This window comes from Mya arenaria, chromosome 7 (assembly GCF_026914265.1).
Source record: "Mya arenaria isolate MELC-2E11 chromosome 7, ASM2691426v1".
Classification (NCBI taxonomy): domain Eukaryota; kingdom Metazoa; phylum Mollusca; class Bivalvia; order Myida; family Myidae; genus Mya; species Mya arenaria.
In genome coordinates this window covers 10,823,917-10,849,043 of record NC_069128.1, presented here as the reverse complement: position 1 = coordinate 10,849,043, position 25,127 = coordinate 10,823,917, and the positions used below count along the sequence as shown (strand labels likewise).

The following is a 25,127-nucleotide window of genomic DNA, read 5'->3' as shown; positions in this document are numbered from 1 at the left end:
AGAAAGCTTTGTTATAGGCCATACATTTATCTGATACACTCTTTCCCAAAGCTAAAGTTTTCTATGTACAATTCTTTTTTTAATTATATGTAATGACTTTTACAAAAACTCAGTTTACTGTTGTATCTTGATGCTCTTGCTTAAATTCGAAGGTACAATACAAGTGGAAAAAAATCAGAACAATTACATAGGTAAGACTGCATTCAATATGGTCAAATATGTAACGACGTTTTAAAACGTGTTCAAAAAGGTTTTAGTTTTAAATGATACAAGTGTAATTCCTTTATAGTTGGCAATGTCGCGCAATATTCTTATGTTCCGTTAAAATTTCAGTTTTATCCTACGAAATGACCATGATATGTTATAGAAAAGAAATAACTCATTTTCAAAATGATGAAAAAAACACAAAAAAAAACCTTTTCAAGTTCACTAAATAATATATAAAGGGAACACATGGTTGAGTGTTAAATGCAAACGCCTGCCTCTATTTCTTTGGGAAGCAGTTGCATAAACAAAATGCACTTATGGCAGAAATGAATGTAAACTTTCTCTTAGAAAACGTACGTTTGCCTGCTAGGTATGATTCCTGCATTCCGTGAATGATGTGAAATCATTAGATCAAGCTCATTTGGTGTTTTTCATGTGTCGGAGACAATTGCAGATGCTACCATTATAAAATAGTAAAGGATCTAACTTTGCACTACGTCGCAAGATGGCGGTGTTTGTGTGCATAGCAGCTGTTTGCTTGTAAACTTTAGTCAATTAAAACCTTCATCACATTTTCTTAACTTTGCAAGCCTTTTAAATGTTTGTCTCAAATAAGCAAATGTCTTTACACGACCCTGATTAAAACAAATAGAATCAAATGGATGATTTCCAAAGCCGATCAAAATACAGTCGAGACCCGGTGGCTCGAAATCGCTTGGCTCGAACTCGTCGTTAGCTCGAACTCGATGTTAAAGACCCATTGCTTTAAACTGAAGGTAAGCAATCCCGCTTGGCTCGAATTTACCAAGGCTCGAGGAAATTCTGTCGGTCTCTGGGAATTCGACCCAACGGGGTTCGAAAGTTCATTAAGAATATACACAGAGATAATAACTGCTAGCGAAAAATTAGACACCACGCCTTAAACAATATCAAATAAAGAACTAAACATTATGTGTCTGTTTAATCTGTTGTCAACGAATTTGTCGTGACTTTTACTATATAGACTCATCAGTTGTTTTAAGCTTGTGATTTTTGCAGGAAAAGTAATTGGCTCCAATGTATTTGGCAAGTCTCTCAACATGACAGGGGCCAATGCATACCCTCTGAGCTTTAAATAAGTTTGCACTCGCAGAATGAATAAACAGGTAGCATGGTTGATTTTTTTATATATAATTTATTACTTTTGGAAGAGATACTGAAAAATCAAACTTTGAATAATTCATTTCAGATCATAAACGTCATTGTTCAATCCAGACCGCCTGCTATCTTAATTGCAGAGCATGGACATAAAGTGGGATTTTTATTGATGGAGCATTAATGCAGATCATAATGTAATCACTAATGCACCCATAAATCAGACTTTAATTGATAGTAATGCCCTTGTGTCGGGTTTTTAAGCACAAAGATGTGCTTTGAGAATTCGAGCAATATAATTATAAGTGTGTTCTAAAATGAAATGCTACTCTATGACACATACTGTTTATTGTTAGATTTTTTGACGTATCTAAATGAAATGCTACTCTATGACACATACTGTTTATTGTTAGAATATTTATGGTAAATCAACTATTTTAGCTTCAGTGAATAGTGTAATTATTTCCATTCATATATCAATAAGAATTCGTTTTAACTATTTTAGTAATGAAATGCATCATGTCTCTCACGTGTGGCTGTTGTTGTTTGCTTTTGGTATTTGATCATTTTCTGTTAGGCATTGATCCTTGTGTAATATGTCAAGCAGAATAACAATGGAATCTACAGGGATACACCCAGAGGAAGCTGAAGGGACTAGACACCAGATGGTACCATTGCAAGAAAAAAGAAAAAAAAAAGAGTTAAAAAACTTACTCGTACATACAATTGATATCGCTGTGTACAACGCATGGAGTCTTACTGACGCATCATATTGCTTAAGGCACATGTATCTTTCGCATTTTTGCGTATTTTTCCAATTCAGAATTTACTGGGTCTGTCTACCACGTTAATAATAAATTACCCAATAAATAAAACAAAACAAAAAACATCGATACATTTCTTTGTACTAATCACATGTCTTTCAGAGGCTAAATATATACACCTTTAACGGGGAAACAAATATGCGCTATTTGTTAATGTGTAAACTTAGCTCAAACAACGACAACATATTATTTCAATCATGTAAAATGATTTTTATCGGCATTTTACTATCTCATATTGAAAATTCTAGGGTGGTTTTGAGGAAATACTGTATTTGCCGTTTTTGGGACCATCTGGTGTCTTTGACAGTGATCTTGCTTAAATGCTCAGGAACCAATGCCAAACAAGACGAATAAGACACAAGAACATAGACATTACACAGCTATCAAAATATCGTCATGGTAACAATTTTGGCACATTCAGTCTTTGCCTGCTAGACAAACTAACTGTCCATGTGTATATCTAATTGCATTATAACTAGGCAAGACACTAAAAACATCAATTTATCCGTACCTCTAAGCTGTATTGAAATAATATTTCTATCATATATAAAAATATAAGACACATGTTCACACATAATATTGATAGGCATTGGAATAAAACATAAATGTATGATTTATTGGAAAGTTAAGATAAAACACAGGGTGTTTCAGCTTCCGGGAGACGATATAAAGATTGCATGTTATCTCACTGAAATAATATATGTTGTCTATCAGTTTGATCAAATGTAGCAGTGTTTATATTTGAAATCATTCCGCCATCGGATCAAGGCTGTCCAAAAAATCTGCGAGGCTTTCCTTAATCATCAAAGCACATCTGCTTTTCTTTAGAAATGTTGTGTAAGTGTTGTCGCAGTCTCATAAGTGTGTTTATCTTTAAAGCTGCACTCTCACAGATTGACCGTTTTGACAACTCTTTATTTTTTTGTCTTGGAATGAGCCAAATTTTGCTTAAATGTCAGATACCGGTGTTATAAGACTGTTGATATTAAGATCTTATCGCCTTTTAATATTTACGTTCGAAAATTGATGTTATTTTTTACTAAAAGCGTTACTTACACTTTAAGAAAAATATTTTTTGGCAGTTTTCCAAACAATTTAGTTCGTATAGATTGTGATTTATCTTATATAACTGAATTTAAACCATTTGTGCCAAAATCAGCTGATTCTAAGACAAAACAAATGAAAAAAGTTGTCAACTCGGTCAAATTGTGAAAAAGTGCAGAAAAAAATCAATAATTTTTGCCCAAACAAAAATAATTAGTATAAACAATATTTATTTCGATATAATATTTACAATTAGTTTAGTTCTATATATATTGCATTGAAACAAAGAACATGTAAATTATGCACAAAACAATAGTTAACCCATAATTGAGAAGAAAGCTTTAAGTCTTATACTATGTCTCCCTTCTGTGAAAATCCTTTGATGCTATATATATATATATATATATATATATATATATATATATATATATATATATATATATATATATTCGACAAGGTCCTTAACTCTGGTTTAAATCATTATTGATTATTGCAAACGATGTCAATAATTGATATTGCGGCTGATACCCAACATTTTGCAATGGAGAATTGTGGAGAGCTCATGACTTCTTCGGAAGGCAGAAAGTCAAATTCTTGCCCTTTTTGGTAAGCAGACACTCAAATTCGATTTATTTGCTTTGATACGCAGAATGTGTCTTGAAAATAGAGAAGTATTTGGTACCCGAAGGAGAGATGGGTGTGCCCCCTCGAATTCCACCTGCGTTGAAATGAATAGTTAACAAGGAGCACTTTAAGAATATTTCGCGAAGTGCCAACAGCTTTATTTCACCTGCTTAAATAGGACAGGCGGGCCTCTCCCGAATGATGTTAATAGAAAAGAAAGTATCATAATTACGCAAATCATTTACTAGCCAGAAAAGCGATGGCAATTACAAGATAATGCAAAAGAAAAACTAATGACATTCCTCAGAAAATATGCGACATACAGACAACTCGAACAAACAGGTAGTATGAAAAGGCCAGTTTTTCACTGGTTTGGTTGCCAATCTTTTTAACAAATACGTATGTTATCTGTCTACAAGCAACAAGGAATTACCTAAGAGATAAACTGATACATTGTCAAGAAAGGAAAACCATTATGGCTAACTGATCATTTATTTGAAGAAATTGTTGTATAATTAAAGTGTAATTGAAGAATGTGGTGCAGAATTGGAGGCGGTTTCAGGAATGTACGACTGACAACCAATAGTTTATTTCAATTACAACCACGAAATAGTGTGCCACCGCAGAAAGGAAGTGGTGAGTATAGGGTTCTTTTATTCCGCATTCCTCACAAGACCCATCAATCCTTTTATTATTATTATTTGGGTTTAATACTGGAGTGTTCGGTGTTCACGAGGGTGGTTCACGTTGCGATGAATTTTAAAGATGCACTCTTACTCCAAAATAAGACGTTACACAATTACTACAGTTGTTTTGATTTTCCGAAAAGGATGAATACATATCGAAAACAATGGTTCTTATGATGGATACCGTGTTTAATTCGAAAAAAATGTGCAGTAAACACGGTATTTCTACTTTATTAGACAATAGTTGATCACTGTGAACTATGTAGGACCGATTTGGTAGTCGTTTAAAAATAAAATTGCGTTTTCATCTATTAAATACACGGTTACAATCCTGTTATCAGTAATTAATATGTTCCATACATGCATTATTTAGTAAGTAGTTAAAGGTTTATCAATCAAAATTTATGTTTGTCATTCATGTGTATGTATTGATTTTAAATAAGTGTGTCACTTTAAATATTCACAGTATTCTGAACGCTAACTTAAAATTAGGTTAAAATACAATATCAATACAGAATTAGAAAACCAAATATCAGCCATACGAATACAGCAATGATAGTTTAGTAGAGTGTAAGTTTTTGTGAAACTGTGATTTATTTATGGATTTGCAATATCTAAAAAAACAAAAACTGTTTTTCAGAACTCGGAAAGTTTGTAACAAAGAAAAAGCGAAATTACCCTTAAAGCTGCACTCTCACAGATTGAAGGTGTTGACAACTTTTTTCTTCTTTTGCTGTCTTGGAACGAGCCCGTTTTTTGCAAAAATGCATAACAACTAGTGATATGAGATTAAGGACAAAAAATCCGATCGCAGGTTTTCATATTAATGTTCAAACATAGATAGTTTATGCATTTTCTGCTTTAGCCATAAAACGCAATTAATTTTCGAACGGAAATATGAAAAACTGCGATCCGATCTTTTGTCAGCAGTTTTATATCACTGGTTTTCAGATATTTACGCCAAATTCGTCTTATTCCATGACAAAAAAAGTTGTAAAAACGGTAAATCTGTGAGTATGCAGCTTTAAAGGTGAAGTTGCGGGTGTATTAAGTTCAGAAAACAAACAGGAAACCACGATACCGCTTAAAATGAAATTCTAAGAAAATTGACATTTTTGGCAACAATGCGTATCAAAGAACCATACATCATTCATGTTTAGTAGTAATCCGTCCAAACTGCGCTTGGCATGATGTAATAAACTAAATCATTATGTGCAATTTCTCAAGAATGTATCTTTTCGAGATAGCGTGTGATAACTCCTTTGGCATTGTCCATCAATTTGTCTGTTCAAATCTTTCTCAAAATAAAACGAGAAAAACGTGAAATTCTTACCAAATTTAATGACGCATATGTTTGGCAAATATTTGGCCAATTGTTAAGATATTTAATTTTATTATACCTCACGTGACCTGCCCATGTTAATTTCTCATATACCCATCATGGGCAATTTCTTACTGTCACATTGACAGTACCGTTTTGACCGGTTGACATTATTACTGTCACATAGCATGCGCGTCTAAAAAAAGGCATGTGGGGTTTCCCAAGTATGAGGTGGTAAGCGCTTATTAAAATGTGTTGTAAATCTGGTACCTTCCGGTGTTTGCAATATTTCCAAACGTCATTTGCAGAATAATGTCAGCTAGTGTAAACAAACAATAATTACAGAATAAATTGATTAAACTTGAACGTTGTGTAATGGTAAAAATCTTATATAATTATGTATATAAATGTAACTGTGTTCGGTATAATAAAATAAATATTGCATGGCTTCCAGTGTGACAGTACATATTGTCAACATGAGGTAAATACTGTTACTTAACAGTATTTCCCCGAATGTTGACAATATGAACTGTCACGCTGGAAGCCATGCAACATTTATATTTAGTTAATGACGTTGTTAACGTCATCGTTGTTATTTTTTAAACCTGTATTGCTTTGGAAATGTCACGAAGGGAAGCATTTGGGATCTGCAGTTTTTTCGACCGAGATTTAAACCAACAGCATCAACTGCATTTGTTTATATATATATATATTTCTGCGCCGCGTATACCCCATATCAGATCACCTACTTTCCCCGTAGCGTATATATGTTGTCTATAACCTGTTTACATGTTTAAATGATTCATTTATTCATCGGAATCGGAAAATATACGCCAGTTTGGTGCGATATAAATTTGGTAACCCAATATGGAAATATATGGGGTCACCGCTTGACCAGTCCTGGACCAATGGCGTTGCTTAATTCATGTTGGAGGCGTGATATACATGTATGTTTATGCTGTTGTTCATGTCAAGGCAGTTCCATTTGAACTGCTTCATACCCCTTCTTAAGAAAGATAACTCTGTAATATGATCTAACCTTGCACTAGCTTTCTCCAACACAATACAATATGATTGCCTTAATCCCCTGGGTATGTTCGCCGTCCTCTGATTTGACAAAACGTTGATAAATGCATAGAAATACATAACTACAAATTGATTTGATATAATATCGCATTGTTTTTTGTGTGTTTTTCTTGTATTAAAATCAAAATAAAATTAACATACTTTAACATAGTATTTGAAAATGCACAAAAGTTTACACATTGTGAACACATGGTGTGGAGTGCGTGTATTTCTTTTGGAAGCAGATGCGTAAACAGTCTGCACCTTTGGCAAAAACAAATGTGAACTTTCTCTTAGAAAACGTTCGTTATAAGCCTGCTGGCAATATCTCCTGCATTCTATAGGTATGATGCAAACTCATTTTGGTATTTTCAATTATCTAATACAAATGGTGCGTGATACCATTACAGTCGAACCATGTTGGCTCGAACTCGCTTGGTTCGATTTCCTATTTGGCTCGAACTGGATGTAAACTGAAGGTTACAGTATAAGCCTTTCCGCTTGGCTCGAATTTTACGAGACTCGAGGTACTTTCGTCGGTCCCTGCGATTCGAACCAACGGGTTTCGACTGTACAATGTTCAAGGCTGGAATATTGCATTAAGTTGCAAGATGGTGGTGTTTCTTTGCACAGCAGCTGGTTTGCTTTAGTGATTTAGTCATTAAATTGACGTTGTTCAATTGGTCAAGCCTTTTAAAAGTTTGTCTTAAGTAAGCAAAATTCTTCAAACTCTGCTGATTAAACCTAATATAATCAAAATGAAGGCTTCAAAGTCGATCAATGGCAACACATAAAGAAAATATCTAAGAGGAATATAAAGTATGTTGCTTTTTAACTAAGCTTCGCGTTTCTGCTTGACGACAGTGACACCAAGGTTATTACAATACCAAATTAGGAAATCCAAACCATATGAGGCTGTTTTATTGTTGTCAATAGATTTGTCATGAATTGAGATTATATAAATTGGAATGTTGTTTTTAAACTTTATTGGCGGGTTAGTAATGCAGGTCATGACATCACAAATCGAATCATAAAGCAGGTCTTAATTGATAAATAACGCCCTTGTGTTGGGTTTAGTTACACAAACATATGTGCAGCACATTTGGTTATCTGAAAGTAGTGGATGATATAGAGGGGAATCGTTCATACAGGAAAAAACCGCTATGTCGAAGTCGTTGGAACTTCGGAAAATACTTCGAGATAACGAATATTTCGATTTAACCGAAATACAAAATGTGTAAAACTTAACAAAACACAGCGAAAAAGGTTTTACATAATCGGAGTTTCGACTGTATTAAGATAAAAAACAACAACATTTTTTATACCAGGGTTCGATTATCACAATGTATGAATATTCTGTTTTGTTAAAGTTTCTATATATTTTGACGATTACCTGTTTGGATTTGGTGTATTGACCTATCACTGTAATTTCAGTTGCATAACTGAATAACTGTCGGAAATGCAACAGTTCAACAAAGAACATCTATTCATTGAACATATTGTGGTATGCATAAGACAAATGTTCACACTTAACATTCATATAAGTTGATACGAAACATAAAGACATGATTGATTGAGTTAGATTGCGGGTTATTTGAACTACCGTAGAATAGAGTATGGAAAAGAAAAAAAAATCTCGATAACTGTTATGTGTTGTTTATTGTTTTGCTGTATCGATGGAAATGTAACCTAAGTTAAAAAAAAGTCACTCATCCAGTCATGAGGTCAAGGCACTTCATAAATTATGTTTAGCTGCTCAGGTTTATAAAAAATGTCGAGTCGTTATCATGTCCCCGGTGGCAGTGTATTAGTCTTTAGTTATGCTGTTAAAGAGTTATCCTTTGACCCAAATAAAAACGTATGAATATCACGTACAGCCTACTATAACAATGTCAATACTCATATATACGCCAAGGCCCCTTACTCTGAATAGTCTTGTTATTCGCATGACGTCCCCAGTTTCCATTATTATAATAATGAAAGCGTTGAAAGCTGGATGCGCGACAAGCATGGTTTTACTTTTTACAATTCTGTTCACAGGCAACGACAATGGAATCCAAAACATATTTCGATTGGCCAAAAACTGTAAGAAGTAAGTGCCTGTTTCTGTTCAACTGATAAACCTATATTTACTAGGATAATATGAACATTGCTTTCATCTCACAAATGTATTGCAAGTGTAAAGTTAATTAAACTAAACCGAATTTGACTGAGGACGTTTTGACTTTTTGTAGAAGAGAAAGTAAGGTAGGGTAGGGTCTTTTAGTCAACACATTTTCCTTTTCTGCGTATTTGTCTATCCTTTTCTATTCCCCTCGGTTCTTCGCTAAGATTTATTTAAGATTCTTCGGCTTCTTCGGCTTGTTTTCAAATTCACATTAACGTTGCAATCTTACGAACGTAATTTAATAAAGTGGTATTTCAAATCGCATTTCTTTAAACCGCGAAACACCATACTTCCGGTTTTGTAGCTCCGGTGCATTTATGATTTAAACATGTTATGTCAAAACGTAGATCTGACCATACCTGATATCGATTGCGATACTCAAGTGATAATGATAAGTATTCCTAGAATCTGTTGCAGCTTTTTTTGCAACTGCAAGAAATTGGGCACGCTGCCTTTTACCGAGTGTTGATAAATAGAAAAGACAGTAGAATAATTACGTGAGTTATTTACCAAGCACGAACAGAACTGTCAATTACCAGAACACGCAATAAACTACTAACATTTCACATAAATAATGCGACATTTAGACAAACTAAACAAACAGGTAGTATGAAAAGGACGTTTTTTTCCTTGGTTCAGTTGCCAATTTTCATAACAAATGCGTTTGTTATCTGTCTAGAAGCAACAAGGAATTACCTAAGAGATAAACTGATACAAGGTGACTTAAAGAAACCATTAGTTAAACTGCTTATTCATTTCAAGAAAATGTTGCATAATCAAAGTATGCAATACAAAATTTTATGCAGTTTTAGGTACGACTGAGACCATAAATATCGTATACAGCGTACTGCAAACATATTTTCCGTTCATTTGGAACTCCTCGGCCATTTTCCATTGAAAGCATCCTCGGATTTACATGGACGGTTAACAATGTCAGAAATCATTACATTTTAACTACGCTGCAAGCAGAACGCGTAGTAATTTCAATTTAGCAGTTAAACTTAATGACTTTCATCTTGGGAATCTTAATTATCTATGCAATAATTCACTCTACTGGCAATCATTTTAAACTTCAATATACAACGTAAACGTTAAAACACTACAATGAATTAAAACTATTATTTAGATTTTCACGAACTAATTCTACTGATGTACCGGCATACATCCGAGATTATTTTCGATGGAAAATGGCCGAGGTGTTCGAAATGAGGTGAACGTTCATATCTTTATTGTGTTAAACATTTGCTTACCCGGCAAATCTAACCTGGATACAACTTGAAGTATAATTCTGTCCCAAGCTCAACCCACCCTTCATAGGGGAACCATGAGGCCCGGTTACAGATACAGCGTTTTTTCCCGTTTATTCACCTAATTGCTAGTGGCACCTGTATGTGTTATCTGCTGAGAGCCTTCCTTGCAAAGTCCATACAGAGTTACTTCCCTTGCAACACGGTTATCACTGCCACATTGCAAATCACGTGACCATAGATACTTGAAACATCATATCGGTAAAGATTGTAAATTATCTAAACAAAAATATTTTAATCTCAATGCACATTAAATGATTGAAATTTTATAGCAACTATCCAGAAATGTGAGAAGAAAAAAAACTTTTGAAATGTTCATTATATAGTTTAAATTCAGCTGCAATACTCGCTCATGGTGGCAGATATATTTTTCTTCTTGTCAAGGAAGATCACTGCGTAGGATAATATATTAGATTCTTGTAAATTATAATTCAACGATGTCGTTTTGTAATAAGTCGTTTTATACCATTTTTGACATGTAATGCCTTTTACATTATGTATGATGATGACATTTGTCAATTACAATCACATTTCAAAAGTATAAACACGAGCTAACCAATCAATCGTACCTTAGCTATCAGCAAATATAGAGTTTATCTTTCTAACGTGTTCACTTAAATTCAAATTGAATGTTTTTGCAATATTTGTTAAATAATTGCTTTTTAAAATATCAGTAGGATCCGAAAAGCGAAACAATCATTAAAGCTGCCCTCTCATAGATTATACGTTTCGACAACTTTTTTTTGTCTTGGAACGAGCCAATTAATGCGACAATGTTTAGAAACCAGTCAAATAAGACTGGTGACAAAATTCAGATCGCAGAGTTTCTTACTTAAGTTCGAAAATTGATGTTTTATGCACTTTTCTTAAAATCGTTAGGAACTCTTTTTGCCAAAAAACATTAATTTTCGAACGTAAATATGAAAATCCGCGATCTAATCTTTTTTCGACATAAATCACTATTGTGCAGATATTAACGCAAAAAAATGAATCATTCCAAGCCAAAAAATAAAAATAAAATGTCAAAACGGTAAATCTGTGAGATTGCAGCTTTAAAGGCGCACAGTAAACGTTGATGCGAAAATTATTTCTTTAAAATTTATGCATTTTTAATGTTTAAATAATTTGACTTTACTAATAAAAACAAAAATAGCATATGATTTAGCTCCAGATAAAAACATATTAGCATTTATAAATGACTTTTTAAAATTGATAGCTACGTGGTCACAAATTCTCCACTTAAAAAGGCGCCAAATTATCGCTAATATGTTTTTACCTGTACGTATATAAAGCATATTAAGGTCCTAAGCCTAAGGCATATGCCTTTTTGTTCTGATCAAATGAGTTCAACATGATAATGCATTTAAATACTATAAAAATATTGTGCATCAAAGTATATTGTGCGCCTTTAAACACTAAATTCAACATTAGAAGCTGCGGGTAAATTAAGTTCAGAATATTGACAACAAAAACGCGAAACCGAGAAAAATCAAAATGACATGTTTTGGCAACAATGCGTATTCAAATACAATAAATCACTCATGTTTTAATAGTTTTTCCTTCCAAGCTGCAATAAGCGTGAAGTAATAAGATAATTATTTGTAAGTTCTCAAAAATGAATCTTTTCAAGATAGCTAGTGATAACACTTTTGGCATCGGCCATCTATTTTACAGTTGAAATCTTTGTGTGATTTTTTTAAATAAAACGTTTTCTGTTAAAGTTTTTTCTTATTAAAGAAATTTTGCAAATACAGTCGAACCCCGTTGGCTCGAACTGGCTTGGCTCGATTTCCTCGTTGGCTTGAACTGGATCGAAAGGACCGATTTCTTAACTTTATACTGAATGATTGCATTTCCGAGCCAACGGGGTTCGACTTCATTGATTGTATGTTGAGTCAAGATGCAGAATAATGTTGCTGAAGTTCGAGGATAAAATACAGGTCAAATGGTCTGTCGGAGTATGTGGCAAGAACACATACAGTTTGCATTATAGTTTAAAGCACCGATACTGTTCAGAGAATGGACCTGGGCTGGTTTTCAATATTGGTCTTAATTGGATCTAAGAACGATGTAGCTAAGCGGATTACTTGTTAATATAACTGAGCAATAACAATAGTGTGAACTAAGTCAATCATGTATGATCATAAAATTAACCTTAGTTGAATATTGGATATCACCAAAGGTTTTGTCGTTTGGGGTTGACGCTCCAAATCTCATACATATATGGGCTTGACATTTAGTGTGGGTGTTAGTCAAAACAAAAGACAAATCCAAGACAAAAGTAGCGTATATTAGCTTTAAAGTGCAAGTTTTACCATCCCCATAAAAGTAAACTCGAAATTGATTACATGGGCGGCGGTAGTAACTTCTCTTTTACCACAAGCGCCGTTTCAAATATTTGCAAGTTTAAGTTTCATTGTAAGTCAATGTAACGACAATTTAGTTATATGGAAAAGTGGTATCAGCTCTATAATTACGACATGTTAAATAGGTTTGACTCCAATGAACCTCGAAATGTGTTGCAACATCGAGGTGTTATGGTTATGAGAACTTGATTGCAATTTTAATTTTAAAGGATATTTGATGCATTGATTCCCTCCAATCAAAGCAAATCTCTCAGCTCCAGGGGACAGTATTATTATTTTTACCAGGAGGTGTTATATAAAGAAAAAATGTACAGTTTGTCTAAATCCCCAGGCTGCGCCCCCACCCCCGCCCTCCTGTGATATTGTTAATATTGCTTTAATAAAATAACGATTAAACCTTACGCAAACCTGCATAACATTCGCTCTTCCACAAAATTATATAATCTAATGAACACATGGTATTGAGTGTTTAAAATACACACACCCGTCTTTATTTCTTTGCGGAGCAGTTACGTAAACAATATGCACCTTTGGCAGAAAAGAATGTAAACATTTTCTTAGAAAACGTACGTATATAAAGGCATTCTGCGAAGTCCTAAGATACAACTCATTTGGTGTGTTCAATTATCCAAGACAAATGGTCCGTGATATCGTTATAAAGATCAATGATCTACCATTGCATTACGTTGCAAGTATGAGGTGTTTATGAGCACAGCAGCTGTTCAATATATTCATTTAGGATGTAAATTCGCTTTGTTCATTTTTTGCAATCCTAGCTGTTCAATATATTCATTTAGGATGTAAATTCGCTTTGTTCATTTTTTGCAATCCTTTCCAATGTTGATTGTTAAGATTTAAGTGCAAATGAGTGTAAGTAAGTTAAGTTAAATTCTATTCTTAGATTTTGTGTTTTGAAATTACATGTATATGATTTCTTCTATTTCTTTATTCGTCATAACCTTCAATCACATGCAGGCCCCGATGAGCCATTTATATCTATTATTGATAAATGCTTGAACGTGTGTGAAGTAAAATACTCATAAACTAGTTTAAACCCCAGAAAACTCCTGTTTTGCTGACTGTTTCAAGGTGGTTACCCCAATGTGTAGAAACGTGTGAGGTTGAGAACTTCTGAACATGTTTACCGCTCTCCCCAGTAAACTCCTGTTTCACTGACCTTTTCAAGACGGTAACCCCAATGTGCGGAAATATGTGGGGTTAGTACTCATAAACCCCAAGTTTGCTTATGTTTTTACTGACCGGTCCAAGGCAGTTCACAATTTGCGGAAAAGTCTGGGGTAAGTACTCATAAACCCCAGTGAGTTTATGTTTTACTGACCGCTCCAGGACGGTAACCCCAATGTGTGGAAAAGTGTGGGATTGAGCACTCATGAACCCCAGTAAGCTTATGTTTTACTGACCGCTCCAAGACGGTAACCCCAATGTGTGTTGGATTGAGCACCCATGAACCCAAGTTAGCTTCTGTTTAAAGAAATAAGCCCAATATGCACCAATTCTGACCAGAAATTGCTAACATACGTTGGGGAGTACCCCAAACGCTCTGCTAGCACTTTGAACCAAATTCATTTCGGTTGTGAAGAAGGGGCGCAAGTCAAAAGGTTAGACCCCTAAGTAATGTCCCGTATATCCCATATCGGGTCACCTACACCGTATTTAGGTTCGAGCTTCGCTCTCACCGGATATGGTTTTCTTTGCCCCGTATATCCCATATCGGGTCACCCACTTACCCCGTAATTTTAATATCAACGCACCAACCATGAGTCAAATATAATTGATGACATTATCAACAATTTATCACAACTTCATACCACATTGATCAATATTACAGCTCAAAATTATACAACCGATATTAAAATGAAATATTGTTTTCATTAAAAAATCCTTCAAAAATAGAAGCATTAATTTACAGACGTATTTCCTTTCATAACTTTACAGGAAAGTGAAATAGAAGACAGTGAATCTCGAAGACGTTAGCATAAAAACTTTTACTGATTATTTATTTAATGTCACTTAGGGCCTTTCAGCCCTCGATGTAAAGGCGGTGACGAGTCAAATTCCAATTATTATGCGGTAAGGTATATTTGGCAGAAGTATTTACATTAAGTGAATTTTGCATCTTTAGCAAATTAAGAATTGTTACATACTGCATTTGCACAGTAGGAACTAATTCTACTGCAAGGTTTTATTTGCAATAAAATAAAACAGTGGCATGATGTAGAATGTATTTATATTATGTTTGGCAGTGCTGGAGCTTCGTCAGCCTTATAACTGCAGTAGCAATAACAGCGTATTTTTTTTTATTTCATGCGGTATATTAAAGTGATATATCATTGTGAAGCTTATTCAAGATTATTTTGGTACCGTTTTCGGCAGTAAGTATAAATGTTTGCAGGAATAATATCCATTGGAGTGAGGAGTGGTATTAGCATTGTGCAGAATAGGGAAGTGTAAAAAACGACGTTACGTTGTTATTGCAGTCTGCACAGAACAGGCAAATATCTAACAATCTTGATGTACCGAGCAGCGAAATGATATCGACTTTATCTAAATAACGCCGATCTTATCGAAATGACGTCGACCTTACCGAAATGACGTCGACTTTACCAAAATGACGTCGATCTTACAGAAATGAGGTCGACCTCACCGACATGACGTCGACTTTATCGAAATGACGTCGACCTTACTGTATTGACGTCGACCTCACCGAAATGACGTCGACCTCACCGATATGACGTAGACCTTAACAAATTGACGTCGACCTTACTGAAATGACGTCAACCTTACCGAATGTGCTAGCTTGGTCATTTCGCTGCTTGGCGCTTTCTGCGTATGCGTTATTTTTAGTCTTATTCGGTTTGTTTCTGAGTATGTTAGAACCATGGTCAATCTCGGTCTCATATGAACACATAAAAGGATCAGCAAAGAAGATATGCTTTCACGTACATTCCCCCGGGTAAGTATTTCTAGTTAGTAAAACATGGGCTTTTTTAAACAAAGAACGCAATACGCTTCAAACAGCATACCTTGCACAAAAACGCAGTTCGTCCATAAAGAACACGCCAAAAATTGCAAAAGTATGTCTTTGGTTTAAACGTAAATAACAAAGTACGCATATTACGTGGGGGAAATGCCGTCAATTACTCGAATACGTGAGAATACCTGGGATTTTCCCATGTAATGTGACAATCATACAACAAAACGCGAAATATGAAGACACAAACCACTAGTTCTTTTGTGAATGTCTTGCCAGTTAATGTTTGTAATGCGCTAATGGCCACATGCATCTGAGTGCAAAACATTAAAATTATTTGTAACTAATAGGCGGTGGTGCAGTTTAAAGATGTACACCAAAGGTGGAATGTTTTTGGTCGGATGTCGGGCATAAATAATTTGATAATTACCATTTAAGTTTAAAGGGGGAAACGAAGGAATATTACAGTAGAGAATGGGATATGCTAAGTTGTCAAACATTTTTAACTGCCATCATTTGTAAAAGAAAAGTGATAAAGACTCACCGGTCTCTTACTGAGAGACACACGGTCATAGTAATAATAAAACATCTTATAAAAGCATTCAAATATCGTGAACATACTGTTGGGGTAACAATTTTGGAACGGTTGGTGAAAAACTGAAAAACTTAACTGGGTGTGAGGGGGGTAGGGGGAGGAGTAAGTATGGGGGATTAGGGGTATGTATGTGTGCGTGTGGATGCGGGGGGGGGGGGTGTTGGGGGGTGTGTTGGTGTTGTGTAAACCGTTCTTCGATCTTAATCACACACAAGCTCATTTTAAACAACTGATTCTAGTTCTCGAATTACATAACACCTTGACCACCATCAAAATCACACGCATTCTGCTCTCACCAGAAGAGAATATATAATGTTGTTGTTTTATTTTATTTTATGAGGGGGCTCCCTTTTGCAAATTAGTTCTTTTTGGAAGCAAACTATTATATAACATATGTTTCCCCCTCTTATCCGTTTGCGAAAGCTACGCCCTCTTGTCTGGTATCGTAAGGACTCCAGGTTAAAATGGTAGTGGCGGCATTGAATCCTTAGCGTACAATTATTTCAAGGAATCTGACATTATGTCATCTTGTAAATCTTGCACATGCAGAGGTATTACGTGGGAAGAATGCCAGAAAATGCCACAAAAACTGGGACCTTCTGGTATTTACCTCACAATAAGATCAATTTATCATTTAAAGCTGCTCTCTCACAGATTGACCTTTTTTACAACTTTTTTAGTCTACGAACGAGCCAATTTTTGCATAAATGTCTTGAAACCAATAATACAAGACTGCTGACAAAAGATCAGAATAACGTTTGAAAATTGATGTTTATGTCTAAAAGCGTTACTAACGCTTTGAGAAAAATGAAATTTTCGGCGTTTTTCCAAACAATTGAGATCTGTTCTATTGTGAGTTACCTTACAAAACTGTATTGAAGGCATTGATACCAAAAACTGAATCTGAGACAAAAACTAAAAAAAGGGTCAAAATTGTTTATCTGTGAGAGTGCAGCTTTAAACTTGAGCGGTACACCGATGTTTAAATGTATATCAGAGAATCTTTACGCTAAATTTCATTCAAATGAAAGGTGACACAGACGTGTTAAAAATGCAAATAAAAGGCAAATCACAACCTGACGTTTGAAATATTGTTGCAATATTAAAACCTAAATAACCATGTGGTTATATCAATTTGTGACAAAGTCTATTAGATTTATCGTCTATGCATAAAGGAAATTGCAGTGCCGACATTTAAGTTAAACGCTGTCAAAAGCAATTTAACGATAATATCATGAACATGTAGAAATAACAAACCACTTATCCATGTTAACAGTAAACGTTTCATTCAAACATGAATTGGTAAACATATCAACAAATAAATGCGAAAGTCAAGACTGCGGGAAAACCAGCATGGAAATATTATATACGATAAGTATGTATACATACATATAATTTTATAATGCAATATATACTTAACGAACAAGCCCTGCTAAGAAAACCCTTATCCATGAAAAACTTAAAGATAATAATTATAGTTTCTCTGTAGTCCTTAGTTGTTAAAAGCGCACCCCCCCCCTTCCTCCATACCCCCACCCCACGGAGGGGCAAAACATTGATCAGTGCATAATGGTGAGAAAAGCGTTTCCAGCGTTCTCAAGTACCTGCTGCAGCGGTTTTCTACTTTCAGTTAATAGGCACTATAGTCTATTAGAAAATATATCCTAGCGATGTGAGTTCTTACGCCATCAACTTTTCCCGTTCTTGTATTTCTTACGCACACAATAGGGGCCATGTTTTTAAGTCTATGGCAACATATCGTAAACTTAAAAATTTGAGTAAGAGATTTCTGGAATATAACAAATTAATTCGAAGTTGTACGGAATCAATTAAACTCTGCCTAAATTGACTAATAAGGGTCCTAGTTTTAAAAAGATATTATGACTACCCAGACATATTAATTCGAACAAGCGATTGTACAATAACAGCATTGATTAGCTTGCTCTTAAATCACTCCATCAAAAATATTTTGGTCTTGAATACCACTTAAGGTTTCACTAAAGTAGTTGATTACGTAAGAATAGTTTAAATTTAAAGAAAAACTATGACAAGTAGAACTTGTTTGGATAGTTCATTCTAACGTTAAATAAATCACCGTTAAACAACATTAAGTGTTTAGCTGATGGTTTATTGTCTCCATTTTATTAAACCTATTTAATATCACTTTACAACTGTCATTTTCAGTTATGATTTCAATATTGTAGATATGAATGCATCACATCACAGTTGAAACTTACAATCGCTTTAACGAAAAAATCATTTTAAAATGCATTAAATAAACATTTCATAGCAAGCTTTGAAATGTTTGATTTTTATTACTCGCGTTTTTTAACAGTTAACTCATTGTATATAGTTTCAATGGTAAAACTTAAAATGGGACCATAAAATGCAAACATGTGTAAAATATCCTTTTAAAGATTTCTCAAATTTAACATATTCACACAGTACAAAAATATATATCCGTATTACAAAATTCGTGTCGCGAATTTTATAAATAAAAAAAAAAGAAAAAAAAATGTAAATAGAAAAATAATTAATGTAAATATTATATGTAAATATATTGTGTAAAATATTAATAAATTCTTCAAGAACGATGATAACAGAATTACTAAAATAATGGTATTAACACATAAAACTCTCTAACGTTCTCCTGGATAAAATTTTCATCCCAATACTTGAGAAAAAAATGAATTATATTTTCATACCGAAAATTTAGACGAAAATGTCAAAGGTTTCAATCTTTACCAATATTTATTTTTCTGATAAAGAAAAGAAATTGATGACTGCAGCGAAATAATCACTCCAACCTTTTGAAATCGATTTCAAATGCTCAACAGGGCAAACGTGATGCAGAAAATTTAGCTGAGTTTGCATTTAACAGAGTCAGACAAAATTTATGCAAAGTATTTAAATTATATGACAATATAAAAAATCCTACCTTTCGATGTCTTCAAATATCCCCAATGAATTATGTCCCAAAAATAATAATAAGCGTTAATCCATCCGTCCTTGGAGTGGCTTTTGTCAATGTCTTTTTTCAATTCCAACACAACGTGATAAGATTTAAGCAAAACAGTTCGATGCAAAAATCAATACATTAAATATCACTTAAACCAAAACAAAACAATAAATTATAAACAACTTTTTACTATCTGAAGAGACTTGGAGTTAAACGTACAATCTCCACTCTACTTCAAGTAAAGAAAGCCCCGGCCAACTCGTAGTCTTAACCAGAGTGAAGTAAATTCACGTAAGAGATCTTCACAGTAAGGATTGTATTAAAATGCAAGCTTTGTATAAACGCTGGTAGCTTGTCTCAGTTGCTATAATAACTTGACGAGTGGGAGAGAGAGAGAGAGAGAGACAAAAAAACATGTTACTTTGCTGTGAAGTTACTTGTTACTGAAGGTTCTTGACCTTTTTACGGGAAAATGGTGTAAGTTGATGTGACTTTTGTAACGAAGGTTTTAAATAAAAATATGCACCAGTCAATTGTAACCACGGCCCCCAGGTCCGGGGGTATACCGGGGATAGCCGGGGAAAAGGGCCGTGTTTTTACTTTCCAGGTGGCCCCGCAGGGCCGGGTGACCGCGGTTGTTTTGTCTTAGCGCCAAAATTAGCGGAGACTGGGCCTTACATAGAGTCTCTGGGTGCGGGGGCTTTTGGCCGGGGTTTTACAATCTGTTCGTCCCCGCAGGGCGGAGATTTTACCCGGGGTTGGCTGGACCGAAAGTCAAAGTCCCCGCTATTCCTCGGACCTGGGGGCCGTGGTTACAATTGACTGGTGCATTAATTTACTTCAAGGCGTAAAATGTTAAAATTCATATTTAAAGGGACTGTACACCAGATTGGCACCAAAAAAAGTTTTTTTCTGTAACGAATCTCAGGACAATTATTTAATAAAAATTCGTTTACAGAAAAAAACTTTTTAATGTTTTACTCTTTGATATCATAAACTTTTCTTTTTTTCGCTATTTCAGCATACGGAGTACAGCCCCTTTTACCGAGTTTAATTTGAAAGAAATGTGCTGAAAACTGGTATTTCTACCTTAAAAGACTATAGTAGATCACAGTAAATCTTTTAGCATTCACCAATCATTTAATATTTTTGCGTTTTCAGCTATTTAGTAATACACAGTAATTACTATTTTCCATAACTGCATTATTTAGTAAGTATATATCGTTTATCACTCAAAATTTATGTTTCTTATACAAGTGTATGTATTGATTTTGAATAAGAGTGCCACTTCAAGCTTTTTGTTAAATCGCTCAACCAACATTATTCAAAATGGTGGACTTCAAAACCAATATTTGAGCATACATCAACATTTGCTGAAGGGTTCCAGCCGTCAGTATCTTTGTTTTGACACTCACAGCTAAAATTTGCAGCACTCAATTACGTCATAAAAAATGTATTTTACCAAACATGAGCGAGTCCTTTTAACATTGTCTAAAGAGGGTTTTTGTTAAATCTTTATTTGCAAATCCAATTATTATATTTTATAAACAGCAATAGGGCGGAAAACTGAGCACATATCGAATGACTTCACGTTTAATAGAAGTGCGAATTAAAACATAAACTATCAATCAAATGAAAGGACAAACAGCCAGTTATTTGTGATCACGGGCAAAACAACATCGATAATAACAACAACAACAAAAACAACAGCAACAAAAACAACAACATCAAAAGCGAGAAATTCATACTTCATGCAGAGGTTATTTCCCTTTGCTGTATAGTATCACGTGATTTCATCACTTGATGATCATCAGAAGATCGTGAGGTCGTTCATTTTGTTGTCTTTATTATTCAAATTCTCAGCATGAAATAAGCTTTATACTTTAAATGATTATTTTGCATATATAAGGATACCAATAGCTTAACCAAGTTGTGTATATTGGAAATTCAGGCCTCAACGCTCGTTGTTTTGTGCTCGCCAAGGGCGATCACTGCGTATACGAGATTGCCAATTATTATCCAACACTCGCGAAACACCAGTTATGTAAAATTTCGGTCACTACTTTAAGGAATGGTTGTATAAACTGTTTAGTACAAAAGTACCAATCTTTTCGTGGATTAAGAAGCGTGCATATTCAAATGACTTTGTTAATTATCCGTACGGTACTTATTGCATGATAAGAGCGCCGTCTACTGGTATACTTTTGGGTAATTAGAGTGAAACACGGTTGGCTCGAACTCCCAGGGACCGATGAAAATACATCGAGCCTCGGAAAATTCGAGCCAAGCGGGAATGCTTACCTTCAGCAGAAAGAAATCGGTTCCTTACATCAAGTTCGAGATCACGAGGAAATCGAGCCAAGCGAGTTCGAGCCAACATAATTCGACTCTATGTGAATACGTGCATACGCGAAAACAAACAATATAAAATATGATGACAATAGCAGTTACTCACACACCCCATATATGTGTGGGTTCAATTGTTGTTATATTTTGTTAACTGGGTTCATAAATCTTAGCAACTGGTTAACTTCCTGTATTATGCGCCAGTATAATAGTAATAGTAACACCCCCCCCCCCCGAGGTCCGGGGAATAGCGGGGACTTTGACATTTTGTCCAGCCAATCCCGGGTTAAATCGCCGCCCTGTGGGTACAAACTGCTGGTAAAATTCCCACCCAATGCCCCTGCACCCCGGGCTACCAAAGTAAAGTCCATTCCCCGTAATAGCAGGGCGTTAAAAAACACAACCGCATTCACTTTGCTCTACGGGGCCAACATCCTATATAACCCCGGGCTTGGGTGGGGAGGGGGCGTGGTTACAATTGACTGGTCCATTATCAACATATATAATCAATATCTTTATCTTTAATGTCGGTAAACCATCACTTAGGTTTTTCGGTGAATCGGAATTCAAAACTTGCGATTTCTTTTTGTAAGAAAAAACAAAAACACAGGATAACACTTTATTTTCTCATCACAACAAAAACAACTTAATGCAAAATCCAGGATGACGTGAATAAATAATACATTATTAATCGTGAAATGCGTTAAGTCTTGTGTCGCGACATATGTAAAATAGCTATTTATATTTATCGCAAGTCCTCTTTGATAGATTTTTGCGTACAAAAAACGCGACTTTAATTGCTTCAGTTAAACACAAACTTAACATCGTTCAGTCACTTTATGCAATATATATTAATTATTTAAAGCTGACTTCTCACAGATTTACGTTTTGACAACTTTTTTTTATTGTTTGTCTTGTAACGAGCAATGTTTTGCGAAAATCCATGGAAACTAGTCAAATACGACTGCTGACATATAATTAGATCGCAGATTTTTATATTTAAGTTAAAAAAAATGATGTTTTATGCATTTTCCCTAAACCATTAGTAACGGTTTAAGTCATAAAACATTAATTTTCGAACGGAGATATGAAAATCTACGATCTGATTTTTTGACAGCAAACTTTTATTATTTCTTTGCAGATATTTACGCAAAAATTTGCTCTATCCAAGACAAAAAATAAGCAAGTTGTAAAAATGGTATATCAGTGAGAGTTCTGCTTTAAAGGTAGGTTAAAAATACAACGGAAAACATCGATTTTGTGTGACATTGTTTAAATAAATTATTATGACTAAAATTTTTAACAGATACGTACTTTTTAATACTTGTATGTTCTTTCTCATGAACTTTAAAATGTGACTTATTTCAAAGGTGAATGTACTGCTACCGAATTGCAATACCAAATTCTTTATTACTTAATTTAAACTCGTCTATGTTTATTGAAAGAAAGTTACACGCATGGGGAAACAGAGAACATGATAATTGAATTGCATTTATTCAATCATTTTGTCAAATGTTACGCTTGAAATTTTCAATTAGACGAACTGTTCGGAGGCAGTAGAAATATGTATAAGTTTTTCAGCTCACATGTAAGGTAAAATCGTATTGAAAATGAAGTGATTCATTCTCATTTTTCTATTGAGGATAAGGCGAAAAAATTAAGTCTGGTTACTGTGACATAATTGAAAAAAAAGAAGGTTTGCACCTTGGAACCGTTTTTTGGAATAGTATATCAGTAGAGCCAATTTATTTAGTATTTATCCTTCCCTCACCTCCGACCGTTATTGAAGGGTCAGTCGGGTCACCGCTAACATACATAGTTTTGTTTTGGCCTATTGAATTTGTTTTCTGATCTGAGACACGTTCACAATTGAAGCACTGTATATGTCTCCGAGTTTCATGGTACCTCTTATACTGGTGGGTTGGGGTTGAGACAGAACTATACTTCAAGTTGTATCCATGTTAAATTTGCTAATGTTTTTGTATTGACTTCTCATTACAAGTTTGTGTCAACAACCATTGTTTTTTTGTAACCGGAAGCGCCACTTTCTTTTCTAACGCTTTAAGAAGGGGAAATCATAAGTCAAGTACACACAATTGGCCTATAAAAAATCCTGCTGACTCCACGTTGTAATATCAATTGCCTTTTCAGCACTGTTGGTGTCTACTTGTGAATCAACTTGCTGGGCGATGCACAGTGGAAATGCGTTAACTGTAACAAGTATTTCAATATTTGCACAGTAAGCACTTAATGCGAGTCAGGATAATAAAATGAAATAAAATACATGTAATCAAGTATCTTCGTGGTCCTGGTGTTTGCATTAGGGTTTGTCATTGATTTTTCGTTTGAATTAGATTTAGCGTAATGCAATACAATTTCGTGGAACAATCAGGTTAATACGGAGGTAAATATTATGCGTGTGATAAATGTAAATTAAAAAAAGGACAACATATTAAGAAATTCAATAATCTCGTTCATTTATTCCAAAGAATCTATGCGCTGCCCCGGCGTAAGAAGGCTGATATATAGGAGGCGAATTGTTGACAAGTCCGCTGAGATCCCCAAACAGGAAATATTCTTGGCCTAAATATTAATGATTGCCTAAAACACCCCCAATTTTAACAATTTTCCCAATTTTCTATGCTCCGGTGAATGATGTAGCTAATCGGATTGCTTGTTATTAATAACTGACCAACAGATTGAATGGAATCAATGATGTATAAACATAAGATTGACTTAAGTTGAATATTGAATACTACCTTTGGGTTCGGATTTTAACAACCAAATGTGCAATTTGTCTACATCACGTGACCATGCCCCCCGTCACCGGGCCACCCCTAGCCGGCGAAGCTTAACATGATTGTGCACAAATCCTACGTCGTTTCGTGTCAGTCACAGTGTTTGTGATTTTTATAGGTAGTCAAACTTGTATTAACTATGTACATAACAAGTATGTAATGCTATAAACATGTTTACAATTTCTGAGGCCAAAAAATAGTTTGGTTATTGTAACATCCCTTTCAAAAAAGGTAGGTTAGGTAGTCTTTATTGTTTCATATTTTATAATACCTTGTAAAAAAACATTAATGCCATCATTGGAGAATGGCGTTAATGTAATATTCTGTATAACGCTTTCAAGTACCCATAAATTTGTTTTGTTTGCTTTTTTTACCAACTGACTATAAAAACTGTAGGGTCGCGAAACCCGAACCAAATGTACTTTTTAGACCTTATTGATAATGATACCTTTGCAATCATCCAGTTAAGATCAAGGTCAACAAAATGTTGGACTATGAAAACTTAAACCATGTATGAAACCGATCATTAAAGACCGTATTTGTGCATCATACTTCAGATACTTAATTTGCAAACCGGCGCCAAAAGAGACATTTTATACTGAGCATTTCATTAAATGTTACAGGCTGTCAGATATGTCCCTTTGAACACAATGAATTTAATATAAAAGCAACATATGTAGAATAGTTTATGA

General features: G+C 34.6%; 1 protein-coding gene across 13 annotated transcripts in view; it reads right to left on the bottom strand.

Annotated features, from left to right (window-relative positions):
- Positions 1–19,582, bottom strand: part of LOC128240703 (uncharacterized) — a 161,302-nt gene extending 141,720 nt beyond the window's left edge. For 6 of the 13 annotated variants that reach the window (XM_052957456.1, XM_052957458.1, XM_052957460.1 and 3 more), the window contains exon 1: positions 19,271–19,580. The gene's annotated coding sequence lies outside the window, so the exon portion shown is untranslated. Of the gene's footprint in view, positions 1–19,270 lie in introns of all 13 variants that reach the window. The other 7 variants (XM_052957452.1, XM_052957454.1, XM_052957455.1 and 4 more) reach the window with 3 other exon arrangements.
- Positions 19,583–25,127: the final 5,545 nt, after the last annotated feature.